Below are 14,147 nucleotides of genomic sequence, written 5' to 3' on the forward strand. Positions count from 1 at the left end.
ATGCGTGTCTGTTCGTCCAAAGAGAATCTGCTTCGCATTATAATGTTATCAATGATAAATCGTCTAGCAAGAAGTGGTTCGTGAAGGAAGACCATTTTTTGGTCGACGAGGGCGAATTTTCGTGTATCTATTTATCAGTTGGGGATGTCGCCGGTCTCTTGATTGATTATTTCCCGGAGGGATTTTTCTTCGCTGACCAAAATCCAAATGGTGATTTATTGCGGCCATTCCCTTATTAACTCGACTGGACTGGACTGGACCACGGGCGACGACAAACAAGAAATAAATAAATAATTGATTGTCGGTGCAGTTTCGATGCCCTCGGATGTTGCTGTAATTTTTTTTTGTTATTTCTTTTGTGCGGTTATTTGTGTGCAGTGTGTGTTTGTGCGTGCTACGGAAATGAGAGAGGAAAGATTTATTTCAGTCTTTTGCTCGCTGATATTAAGCATTTCCTTATTATCCCGTAACGTGATTTTATATCATTCGCAGCATTTGCAAATTGTGAGAATAGTTTCACAAAGAAAATTTATATAATTTTGTAATCATCATTTGTGATATGATAAATTTATAAAAAGTTAAAAACCAATATAAAAAATAATGATCAGCTATATTCATTGGCAATATTTTATATTTTTATATTAGTTTTTCACATTCTGAAGAATTATTTTCATTTAAAAATATAGGGTGTCCCAAAATTAACGCCATTTGTGCAGTAAAGTGTTGAAAAAATAAACAATTTGACATTTTACAGCATCAAGGACGGCAAATTCAAACCTTGCGTTAATTTTGGGACACCCTTTATATGTAGTATGTATAATCTTATAAGAATTAAAGATTTTGTAATGTTAACATACATTTTTTAATAGTTTATTTATNNNTGATGGAAATTGTACATAATTATCTGGATAAGAATTAAAATTGGCAATATTTTATATTTTTATATTAGTTTTTAACATTCTGAAAAATTATTTTCATTTAAACATAAAGGGTGTCCCAAAATTAACGCAAGATTTGAATTTGGCGTGCAGTAAAGTGTTGAAAAAATAAACAATTTGACATTTTACTGCATCAAGGGCGGCAAATTCAAATCGTACGTTAATTTTGGGACACCCTTTATATGTAGTATGTATAATCTTATAGGAATTAAAGATTTTGTAATGTTAACATAGATTTTCTAATTGCTTATTTATTCATATTGTTTAATGCTTTTAGATTGATGGAACGTTAACATTTAGATCTTAGATTTCTCATTTGCACTAATAAACTAAATCTAATTCAATATTGTGTTGTGACAAGTGCATGCTTTTATTCTTAAATTTTCGTTTTCGAGCAGTTTGATGGAAATTGTAAATTATCTGGATAAGAATTAAAAACAAATGTTATTTGTGAACAGTGTTTACGTGACAAGTAGATATTTTAAAATCAGATTAGTTTATATTTCATAAGAAATTGCAAATATTGGTTAATAGATTAACTGAATGTTTTCTTCCATTCTCGCACAAATTACGGTTTTAATAATCATATGTGAATATTACGGTTTCAAGTTTTTGCTCGAGTTCAATAAAACCAGTCGATAAATAAATAGTCGGAGATGGCAGACAGATGGGACATCCATAACGCGGTGCATCAACACGCAACACCTGGATTCGATTAATACTATATGAAAATTAAAAGTTCGAGGTATTTGTGTTGAAGCGTTTTGTAACTAAAGTGCAAGAGCAAGAGCAGGCAGATTTAATCCCGTGGAATGAAAGTGAAGTGATCCAGTCGTAATCGGTCTCTTACAGTTAACCGTAAGAAAAACCTGCACGGTCGCAGCAAACGTGATGGCATTCGCGATCGAGCAAAAGGTGGTTTTTAAATCAAAATTTAACCAAGTCTCTTGCACTTTCAATGATCGTAATTAAATAGCGAGATGAAAGTCAGTCGGATATATCCGGTCTGCATGTATATTTGTAAGTCAAAAGAGAATGAGAGAAAGAAAGAGACTTTCAGTGATTGCGTTGAAACCGATATGTGTTGGCTGCACCGTTCCATGTGGTCTGTTTGGTGTACATTTCAGTTACTTTTTTCATCTCACAAATAAGAGGTGCATAGATACGAGTGACTGTCTCTCACCTGTTTCACATGACACCTCTAGTATGAAACAAAGACTAAAACAACAACTTAAGTGAAATTTGAGCAACTGCATCTCCGGTAAATCTCAGTGTATACCAAGCACTCAAAGGATAACAACCAATTTAGTACGTTAAACCTGTTATAATTTGAAACAAATTAAATTGTTTTAATTGCAAAGCTCATGGATATTCTGCACTTCTTCTACAGAATAAAATAAATAAAATATTGTAAACTTTACTAAGAAGTAAAGTCGTTTCTTGAAAACCTGTTAATATATTTAAATATTTGTTCATTATTATGTCTGTACATAGTATAATATATCATTTGGTTGTTGGGAGTGAATGGAGTCATTACAATTTTCCATTGTGTTGTTTCATCGAGGACCGCAGAGCTCTTGGTTGGTAGTTAGAGGATGGTTGGGCGCCCGACGAAGGCGAGCCGTTCGCAATATGGAATATGTAACGTGTTCACATATTATAATTCAATGGATGACTCAGTTTAAATCGCCCCCGAACGAAATCCATTTGCACTCCTCACCTTGCTTTTATGTTTTACACACAAACCGGCGATGCTACGATTGGTGAAGTGGTGAATTGGTACAGTCGGTGACGTGATTTTTGCACCGATCCACAGATTGGATATTGTCCTGCTAAACCATCGCCCACCGCGCGCGCGGCCTTTGAATAAATTCTGTTTATTCATATCCGGTCACATCAAAAGATCTAAAGCAAACGACAGAACAATCGAATGAGATAGCGTTACAAAGATCAAGTATGTTTTGCTACTGAATAGTAGTAGTAGGTGAAGCGTTGCGTGGGTGAAACTGACATAGCATTGGTAGAAATAATACACGTATATAAATGATGTAGATAGTTTAAATAACATTCTTAATTTATTAGCTGTATTTGTATAGATTTATATTCTAATTGGCTATTGCATTTCTGCTGCATTCTAGTAAATGATCTCAGTGTTGACAAATCGTCTATTGCTGCGTTTCCAAACCCGAAAGCTTTCAGCTTGTGTCACGTTCTCATATCAACAATTAGTGAATAGCAAATAATATAAGTAATCAGTAAAGTTGTAATATATTTTCCTTAATTAATTATGATTTAAATTTGTCATTTCAAGAAAACAGATAAATTTGTTAAGTATAGAAATGGTAAGAAATTACAAAATTTTGCCATTCATTGCTCTATGGGTGTTGAAAATTGATTGAAATTGTAAATATTATTATTACGAGGAAAAGATTGCGGTCTATAGTAAATATATCTTATTTTTTGTGTGTAAGAGATTTTGGTTGTTATTAAAATTAAGATAAATTTAAATCGACTGAACCAAAAATAACGTATTACCGGAAATTGTTAATCAAATTGTTATTTATGTACACGAACAGGCAGAGCAGATTAAACGATGCAAAAAATATTTGGATTAAAAACTTTTTATAGCAGTGTAGATCGTAATGTAAACGTTTATATATAAAAAAAATTGGAGTGAAACATCTGCGTTTGCGGAAAAGTTCACAATGTATGTCATCAGATATATAAATAAAATGGTTTGTAAGTAAAATAAATTGGATAATGAAAAATATTAATAATAACTAAAATAGTAATTTTTGAATTATTTATTTATAAAACTATTATTTATAAATGCGAAATATGTATGTTATAAAAATGTAACTATAACGAACAAACATTAAGTTTACACCTTTGCCTTTTTTTTTTATTACGTATTAGTATCCTGTTAATTATTTAAGTTTGAGAATGAAAGGAGCGAACCTTTTAGAAGGCATCTGCTAAAATTTACCAGTTTGGGTGGATCTGTTTGCACCTCGTAAACTTTTATAATTGAATTACTACCAATGTCTCATCAGCATCAGCATCGCGTCGTGTATATTTGATGCATTAGTATTTTACAAATACGAACACGAAGGAAAACCTTTTACCTGAATTAATATTTCACTTCGGATTCGATCAATGTGTACGAATGTAGTATTTCTTGTATTAAATTTATTTTACATGAATGAATTAATTATTTACTACAGTTTATTAGGATTAGACTTCTTTTTTTAATAAATATAACTTTTTTGCAGAAATAGACTTTTTCTCCAGTTAACTTTTTGTTTTATTATTACTGTATTAAGGTTTTATTTTAAATCTTGTGTAATTGTGTTATAAATTAAGAATTTGCATTTATTTTCAACAATTTGTTTATAAATTGTAAAAGTAAATGAAAGTAATGAATTACAGCGGTTCTAAAACGTTCAAACAATCGTTGAACACCTGCAGTCACGATGAATCATCACGAAAATATAATAATTTTGCACACCTGCATAATATATAAGAACATAATAAAAATTAGTTAATTTGGTTACGGAAACGCCCGATCTACGACACGAATCACATCGATTCTAAAACGAAAATGTCGCTAGTTTGCATTGCAATGAATCGCGTTAAACAAATCCTTATATGGGCACGAAAACGACGAACACCTGCGTCTCGATGAATCACAGCTGCAGGTGCAAATCGCAAATGTTAAAATCAACGAAAAATAATGCGTTTACTGTCAAATTTGTTGAAAAGAGCGTAAATTATATTTTATAAACAATTATTGAATAGAAAACTTTTATATTTTAATAATAAATACGAAATATTTAGATTCAAACTGATTTAACTTTTAATTTGAAATTTAAGATATTTACGTTAAACATTGACGTTTGCTATTTCATTTAAATTATTCTGCTTCATTAAAAAAATTCTAAAGTTTTATTTCTTTTTACTTCACAATAATTAAAATACAGTAATACCTCACATAGTGCGGATTTGATCAATCTGGATTCACTATAGTTCAGTTTGAAAATGTGTAAAGAAAGTACATTTTAATTGTGCAGAATAAACAATTTGTCAAATATGTTTTTGTGCAGTTTATTTGAAAATGCAATTTCTATTTCTTTTTATTGAAATAAAATTAATTCACATTAATTACATTTTGTTGCTTCATTCTAATACTTACGTAAGTTACTTGGCAAGTTACGAATTTCGGGTGTTTTTTTTGCTATTTTGGATGCATTTCATTCATATTATTATGAAATACATATTTATGTTTTGCTGCATTTTTTTGCACTCTTCGAATGTAGTATTTCTTGTACCAAATTTATTTTACATGTATGAATTTGTATTTATTTTCAACAATTTGTTTATAAATTGTAAAAGCAAATGAAAGTGATGAATCACAGCAGTTCTAAAACGTTCAAACAATCGTTGCACACCTGTAGTCACGATGAATCATCACGAAAATGTAAACATTTTGCACACCTGCATCATAGATAAGAAATTAATAAAAATTGCTTAATTTAGATACGGAAACGCCCGATCTACAACACGAATCACATCGATACTAAAACGAAAATGTCGCTAGTTTGCATTGCGATGAATCGCGTTAAACAAATCCTTATATGGGCACGAAAACATAGCACAGCTGCGTGTCGATGAATCACACCTGCAGGTGTAAATCGCAAATGTTAAAATCAACGAAAAATAATGCGTTTACTGTCAAATTTGTTGAAAAAAGCGTAATTTATATTTTATAAACAATTATTGAATAGAAAAATTCTATATTTTAATAATAAATACAAAATGTTTAGATTCAAACTAATTTAACTTTTAATTTGAAATTTAAGATATTTACTCTAAACATTGGCGTTTGCTAATTGAAATCAAATCAATCAAATTATTCTGTTTCATTAAAAAAAATCTATAGTTTTATTTCTTTTTACTGCGCAATAATTAATATACAGTAACACCTCACATAGTGCGGATTCGATCAGTTCGGGTTCACTATAGTTCAGTTTGAAAATGTGAAAACAAAGTAAATTTTAATTGTGCAGAATCAACAATTTGTAAAATCTCTTTTTGTGCAGTTTATTTGCAAACGAAATTTATATTTCTTTTAATTGAAATTAAATTAATTGAACGATTTAAATTTTAATAAATTAATTACATTTTATTGCTTCCTTTTAATACTTACGTAAGTTACTTGGCAAGTTACGAGTTTGTGGTCTTTTTTTGTTATTTTTGATGCATTTCATTCATATTATTATGAAATACATATTTATGTTTTGCTGCATTTCTTTGCACTCTTAGAATGTAATATTTCTTGTATCAAATTTATTTTACATGAATGAATGAATTATTTACTACAATTTATTTGGATATAGACTTCTTTTTTTAATGAATGTTATTTTGTACAGAAAGTTAACTTTTTGCTTTATTATTACTGTATTAAGGTTTTATTTAATATTTTTTATTTTAAATCTCGTGTAAATATTAATAAATTAAGAATTTGCATTTTTATTCAACAATTTGTTTATAAATTGTAAAAGCAAATGAAAGTGATGAATGACAGCGGTTCTAAAACGTTCAAACAATCGTTGCACACTTGCACTCACGATGAATCATCACGAAAATATAATAATTTTGCACACCTGCATAATACATAAGAACGTAATAAAAATTAATTAATTTGGCTACGGAAACGCCCGATACACAACTCGAATCACAGCGATTCTAAAACGAAAATGTTTCTACTTTGCGTCGCGATGAATCGCGATAAACAAATCCTTATATGGGCAAGAAAACGTAGCACACCTGCTTCGCGATGAATCACAGCTGCAGGTGCAAATTGCGTTTACTGTCAAATAGTTGAAAAGAGCGTAAATTATATTTTATTGAATAGAAAACTCAATCAAAACAATCAAATTATTCTGTTTCATTAAAAAATCTAAAGTTTTATTTCTACGATTTTAATTTTAATAAATTAATTACATTTTGTTGTATCCTTCTAATACTGACGTAAGCTACTTGGCAAGTTACGAGTTTGGGATCTTTTTTTGCTATTTTTGATGCATTTCATTCATATTATGAAATACATATTTATGTTTTGTTGCATTTTGCACTCTTCGAATTTAGTATTTCTTGTAACAAATTTATTTTACATTTTATTATTACTGTATTATGGTTTTATTTAATATTTTTTATTTTAAATCTCGTGTAAATATTTACAAATTAAGAATTTGCATTTATTTTCAAAAAAAAAAATTATAAATTGTAAAAGCAAATGAAAGTGATGAATCACAGCAGTTCTAAAACGTTCAAACAATCGTTGCACACCTGCACTCACGATGAATCATCACGAAAATGTAAGCATTTTGCACACCTGCATCATAGATAAGAAATTAATAAAATTGCTTAATTTAGATACGGAAACGCCCGATCTACAACACGAATCACATCGATTCTAAAACGAAAATGTCGCTAGTTTGCATTGCGATGAATCGCGTTAAACAAATCCTTAAATAGGCACGAAAACGACGAACACCTGCGTTGCGATAAATCACAGCTGCAGGTGCAAATCGCAAATGTTAAAATCAACGAAAAATAATGCGTTTAGAGTCAAATTTGTTGAAAAAAGCGTAATTTATATTTTATAAACAATTATTGAATAGAAAACTTCTATATTTTAATAACAAATACAAAATGTTTGTATTGAAACTGATTTAACTTTTAATTTGAAATATTTCTATTCCTTTTAATTGAAATAAAATTAACTCAACGATTTTAATTTTAATAAATTAATTACATTTTGTAGCTTCCTTCTAATACTTACGTAAGTTACTTAACAAGTTACAAGATTTGGGTGTTTTTATTTGCTATTTTGGACGCATTTCATTCATATTATTATGAAATACATATTTATGTTTTGCTGCATTTATTTGCACGCTTCGAATGTAGTATTTCTTGTTTCAAATTTATTTTACATGAATAAATTCATCATTTACTACAATTTATTTGGATATAGACTTCTTTTTTTAATGAATGTTACTTTGTACAGAAAGTTAACTTTTTGCTTTATTATTATTGTATTAAGGTTTTATTTAATATTTTTTATTTTAAATCTTGTGTAAATATTTATAAATTAAGAATTTGCATTTATTTTCAATAATTTGTTTATAAATTGTAAAAGCAAATGAAAGTGATGAATCGTAGCAGTTCTAAAACGTTCAAACAATCGTTGCACACCTGCAGTCACGATGAATCATCACGAAAATGTAAATTTTGCACACCTGTATAATTGATAAGAACGTAATAAACATTGTTTAATTTGGTTACGGAAACGCCCGATCTACGACACGAATCACATCGATTCTAAAACGAAAATGTCGCTAGTTTGCGTTCCAATGAATCGCGTTAAACAAATCCTTATATGGGCATGTAAACGTCGAACACCTGCGTTGCGAGGAATCACAGCTGCAGGTGCAAATCGCAAATGTTAAAATCAACGAAAACTAATGCGTTTAGAGTCAAATTTGTTGAAAAAAGCGTAATTTATATTTTATAAATAATTATTGAATAGAAAACTTCTATATTTGAATAATAAATACAAAATGTTTAGATTCAAACAGATTTAAATTTTAATTTGAAATTTAAGATATTTACTCTAAACATTGACGTTTGCTAATCAAATCATTCAAATTATTCTGTTTCATTAAAAAATCTAAAGTTTTATTTCTTTTTACTGCGAAATAATTAAAATATAGTAATACCTCACATAGTGCGGATTCGATCAGTCTGAATTCACTATAGTTCAGTTTGAAAATGTGTAAACAAAGTAAATTTTAATTGTGCAGAATAAACAATTTGTCAAATCTCTTTTTGTGCAGTTTATTTGCAAATGCAATTTATATTTATTTTAATTGAAATAAAATTAATTCACATTAATTACATTTTGTTGCTTCCTTCTAATACTTACGTAAGTTACTTGACAAGTTACGAGTTTGGGTTCTTTTTTTTTTCTATTTTTCATGCATTTCATTCATATTATTATGAAATACATATTTAAGTTTTGCTGCATTTTTTTGCATTCTTCGAAAGTAGTATTTCGAAAGTAGTATTTCTTGTACCAAATTTATATTACATGAATGCATTTGCATTTATTTACAACAATTTCTTTATAAATTGTAAAAGCAAATGAAAGTGATGAATCACAGCAGTTCTAAAACGTTCAAATAATCGTCGCACACCTGCAGTCACGATGAATCATCACGAAAATATAAGCATTTTGCACACCTGCATAATATATAAAAATGTAATAAAAATAGCTTAATTTGGTTGCGGAAACGCCCGATCTACAACACGAATCTCATCGATTCTAAAACGAAAATATCGCTAGTTTGCGTTGAGATGAATCGCGATAAACAAATCCTTATATGGGCACGAATACGCAGGTGTGCGTCGCGATGAATCACAGCTGCAGGTGCAAATCTAAAATGTTAAAATCAACGAAAACTAATGCGTTTACTGTCAAATTTGTTGAATAAAGCCTAATTTATATTTTATAAACAATTATTGAATAAAAAACTTCTATATTTTAATTTTAATAAATTAATTACATTTTGTTTCTTACTTTTAATAGTTACGTAAGTTACTTGGCAAGTTACAAGTTTGGGGTCTTTTTTGAATATAATTTGAATATAACTTTGTGCAGATAGAGACTTTTTCACCAGTAAACTTTTTCTTTATTATTACTGTATTAAGGTTTTTATTTTATATTTTTTATTTTAAATCTCGTGTAAATATTTATAAATTAATTTTTTTTTATTTATTTTCAACAATTTGTATATAAATTGTAAAAGCAAATGAAAGTGATGAATCACAGTGGTTCTAAAACGTTCAAAAAATCTTTGCACACCTGCATTCACGATGAATCATCACGAAAATGTAAGCATTTTGTACACCTGCATAATAGATAAGAACGTATTAAAAATTGCTTAATTTGAATACGGAAACACCCGATCTACGACACGAATCGTAGAAAATGTCGCTAGTTTGAGTTGAGATGAATCGCCTAAAACAAATCCTTATATGGGCACGAAAACGTCGCACACCTGCGTCGTGATAAATCAAGGTGCAGGTGCAAATCGTAAATGTTAAAATCAACGAAAATAATGCGTTTAGTGTCAAATTTGTTGAAAAAAGCGTAATTTATATTTTATACACAATTATTGAATAGAAAACTTCTATATTTTAATAATAAGTACAAAATGTTTAGATTCAAACTGATTTAACTTTTAATTAGAAATATTAGAGTTTATTTGCAAACGTAATTTCTATTTCTTTAATTCACCGATTTTATAGTTTAAAATATATTAATTATTATTTAATAAAATAATAATAAATAGTATTTATTAGTTAGTTTTTAGTAAATACGTATTAATTAATTATTCTCTTCATAAAATAAATATCTTGAATGAATAAATTGGGCTTAATTGGGCTGAACTAATGTAAATGTAATCTTGATTAATTTCAGTTGCTGAAAGTCCGTGACCCTCTATTTGAGTTGTTCAGATTTAATTAGACTTACGGCGATCAGAAAAGGTGCTGGAAAACGAGTTTAGGGATGCCATTTTCCTTCTATTCCGGAATTCAATTACAGCCTGACCGTATGTTTGTTGGAAGCGTGCGTATTATACACGTCTATCTATATGCGTACGTTTGAGTGTGCGGGTTTGCGCACAGGACCGAAAGGAAACTTCCTAATGTACATATTCGGAGTCAACTGGGGTGTATTTAGTAACACAGATAGAGAGGGTGGTAATGAATTCCGGACCATCGTATCACTCGCTCGTTAACTTAATCGCATGAAATCAGCAATATAGGGGCTGATGATACAAGGGTTGTGTCGTCCGCGATGGTCTTGGAAGTCCCCTCGCACATGAGCATCGGATCAAAAAGCGCTTTACATTTAAAGCAACATCGACGTCCCCGTTCGCAGGTCTTATCAAACTTGATACCAAAAGTTTCAGGGTGTAAAAAAAGAGGGAACGAAAACGCATTACTTCGTAAATATGATGGAGATTTGCGTTTTGCAAATCGGTTATTCCTGCAGATTATCTAATGCGGAAAGGAAATGGTTTTAAGGAAACGTTCAACAATCAATCATATTTTATTACTAAATGTATTAGTTGTTATCGAATATATATCACTAATATCATTTGATATTGTAAACAACTTGTTCATTCTTGAAATCTACTTTTCCATTTGGAAGAAGTTGTTTATTGAATTTGTAAATGTGATATTATGAATAGTCTTATATAATCTAAATAAGTTGATTAATAATTCATGAGATTATGTAATTTATTACAATTTTTTTAATAGTTATTAAGAATCTCTTGAAGAATTCTATAGTCAAAGAAGTTTAAAGACCGCTGATCTAACATATGTAGGAAAATATTAAATCTATAAATTTTTACTATTATTGGTGGACGCGCCTGGCTGTAGTATTATGACTATGACCATGAATGTTATTGTAACTTGAACCTTTAACTCTAGTAATAAAATTATATTATTTTGATATTTAATGCACAGTTTTGATGTGTTTATATAATCAAAAATCAATATAGATATTATAGAAATTATTAACCAAACCATTCAGATATAGAACGGAATTGATTTCGTTATTATTGCAAAATTAATTGCAAATTAAAATTAAATTAAAAATATGCGGCGAGATATGCATATAGCATGATTTATATATAATTGCACATACTCCCAGAAGAAGAAGTTTGTTTGCGCTTCGTTTGTTACACGTTCTCATTAATTTTTATATGAATTCCTCCGAATCGGTTGGAATGCATATTATTTAAAATGAAGAAATCCCTTCCATTTATATATATATAGAGAGAGAGGTGGTGGAACGACTATAAAAGCCTGAACAATGAAACGCAAAGCATCACTTCCATTTGTTTAACATCTCATACAATAGTGATGAATTCCTCTTTGGTAAGTATTTGTTGATATTTCATAAATTTGTAATTTTTAACATGTTATACTTCGTAGACTTTTATCTTAATTCTCGCCGCTGCCTCTTGCAGTTATGCAGAGGACAAGAAACATCAGAAACGTGGTGTAATTAGTGGTGGTTATGAATTGTATGGAGGAGGCGGAGGTGGATTTGATGATGGTCATGGAATCAGTGGAGGAGGTGGATTTGATGGTGGAATTAGTGGAGGACATGGAGGAGGTGGTTTTGATGGTGGAATTAGTGGAGGATATGGAGGAGGTTTTGAAGGTGGTGTTGGAGGAGGATTTGGCGGTGGAATAGGAGGCGGTTTCGGAGGTGGAGCTGGAGGAGGTGGTGCCGGCGGAGGTGCTACTGTTACAACCATTAATCAAGCAGTTCCAGTTCTTGTACCACAACCGTATCCTGTTACCATTACACGACCAGTAGCTGTACCAGTACCAGTTCAAGTACCATACACAGTACCTCGTCCAGTGCAAGTTTCAGTACCAGTACCTCAAACTGTAATCGTACCAAGGCCATATCCAGTCACCGTCTCCAGACCAGTACCTGTACCAGTTCCACAAGCTGTTCCAGTTTCAGTACCACAACCCATCGGTGTACCAGTCCCACAACCTTATCCAGTAACTGTTGCTCAACCTGTCCCAGTTAGGGTACCTCAAACTGTTGTAGTACCAGTACCACAAATTGTCAACATCGGTGGAGGAGGAGGTGGTGGTGCTGGAATCGGAGGAGGATTCGGAGGTGGATTCGGTGGAAGCATCGGCGGCGGACTTGGAGGAGGATTTGGTGGTCATGGAATCGGCAGCGGTATTGGAGGTGGAAGTTCTGGTCATGGAATTGGAGGCAGTTTGGTAGGATTTGGAAGTGGACATGGATTTTCACAAGGAGGTGGTCATGGCTTTAGCAATGGATTCTCTTCTGGAAAAGGAAATAGTTTCAGCGCTATTTCATATGGACATGGCCATTAATCATTAACCACATTTAAATAACATTCAATTGTATATTTTTGTATATGTGAAAATATATTATTTGAAATACAACAAAACATTGTTTTCTTTCAATTATATCTAGCGATTTCAAAAAAAAAATAATGAGAATTAATAGAATTGTTGTAAGATATTTTCAATTTAAAAAAAAAAACTATAAAGATATTTTCAGACGCACAATCCGGAACTTCTCTTCTCCTCGTTATGCGAAAAGTCGCTTGTTACGCGAGTAATTCTTCCTACAATTTATTTGTGACTCTACTTGTGATGTTTATAGAATGGAATATTTTATTTACAAAAATCACGCAAACATTTTTGTACGTTTGACGATGGGATATTGAAATTCCCTCTGGGTGCACGATGAAATCCTTAAATCGCAGTACCGCCGTGTTCAAATCCTTTTTTGATATGTGCAAATTTCACAAAGCGGCGAGAGGAATTCAAAAAGCGACCAACTAATTCCTTTTGCATTGCATACAGCCAGCCAGCTGACACGGGAAAGCCCCTGCCGCGGCTTTATGACCAAAAATGCACAATAAACTGCACATGACGACGGAAACTGCGAACAATAAAACCCAGGAAAAAGAACACAAAAAGAAGATGTAATGTGTACCGTCCTAAACGCGTGCAGTTAATGCACTGGATTAGGGCCTGACATCATTTATTATTCCGCTTTTTGTGTTATATACATTGCAGTATAAACGATATAATTATATTCAGATTCAACACGTACTTTTTGGGTTAACGCAATTTCTTTTTTGTTCCTACTGTGTGAAAGCATATATTGTTAAACTGCGTTAAGCTCTTTATGATTAATGCTGAATTTTCGTTAAATCCAGTGCGAAATCACCGAATTTGTGCCTAAAGCAACGTCGTTTGTAAGATCGAAGGTACAAAGTACAATCCCTTAGATATGCCCACGCAATCTCTTTGTGTCTGTCTCACATTTAGATACGACACAGACGACACGCGAGAGCAGATAATCTCTGAGGAGAAACCAATTAGACCGGCGAAAGCGAGTTGTGATTGCAAAGTTTATTAATTACTAGAAAACTTTGCAGCCCTTGTACTTCCAAGCTCGGACTACCTACGAAGCCGCCGGATAACGACCGCAAAACAAACAAATCTTTAAACTGAAAACAATCGCTTTCACACCTTTGTTGTTTCTCACTTAGTTTGAATAGC

General features: G+C 31.2%; 1 protein-coding gene across 2 annotated transcripts in view; it reads left to right on the forward strand.

Moving 5' to 3' along the window:
- LOC108567764 (apoptosis-stimulating of p53 protein 1-like) overlaps positions 1–14,147 on the forward strand; it is a gene marked incomplete at its 3' end in the record, with an annotated part of 87,157 nt that overhangs the window by 11,782 nt on the left and 61,228 nt on the right.

This window comes from Nicrophorus vespilloides, unplaced genomic scaffold, assembly GCF_001412225.1.
Source record: "Nicrophorus vespilloides isolate i.1.1-1 unplaced genomic scaffold, Nicve_v1.0, whole genome shotgun sequence".
In the NCBI taxonomy this organism is placed as follows: domain Eukaryota; kingdom Metazoa; phylum Arthropoda; class Insecta; order Coleoptera; family Silphidae; genus Nicrophorus; species Nicrophorus vespilloides.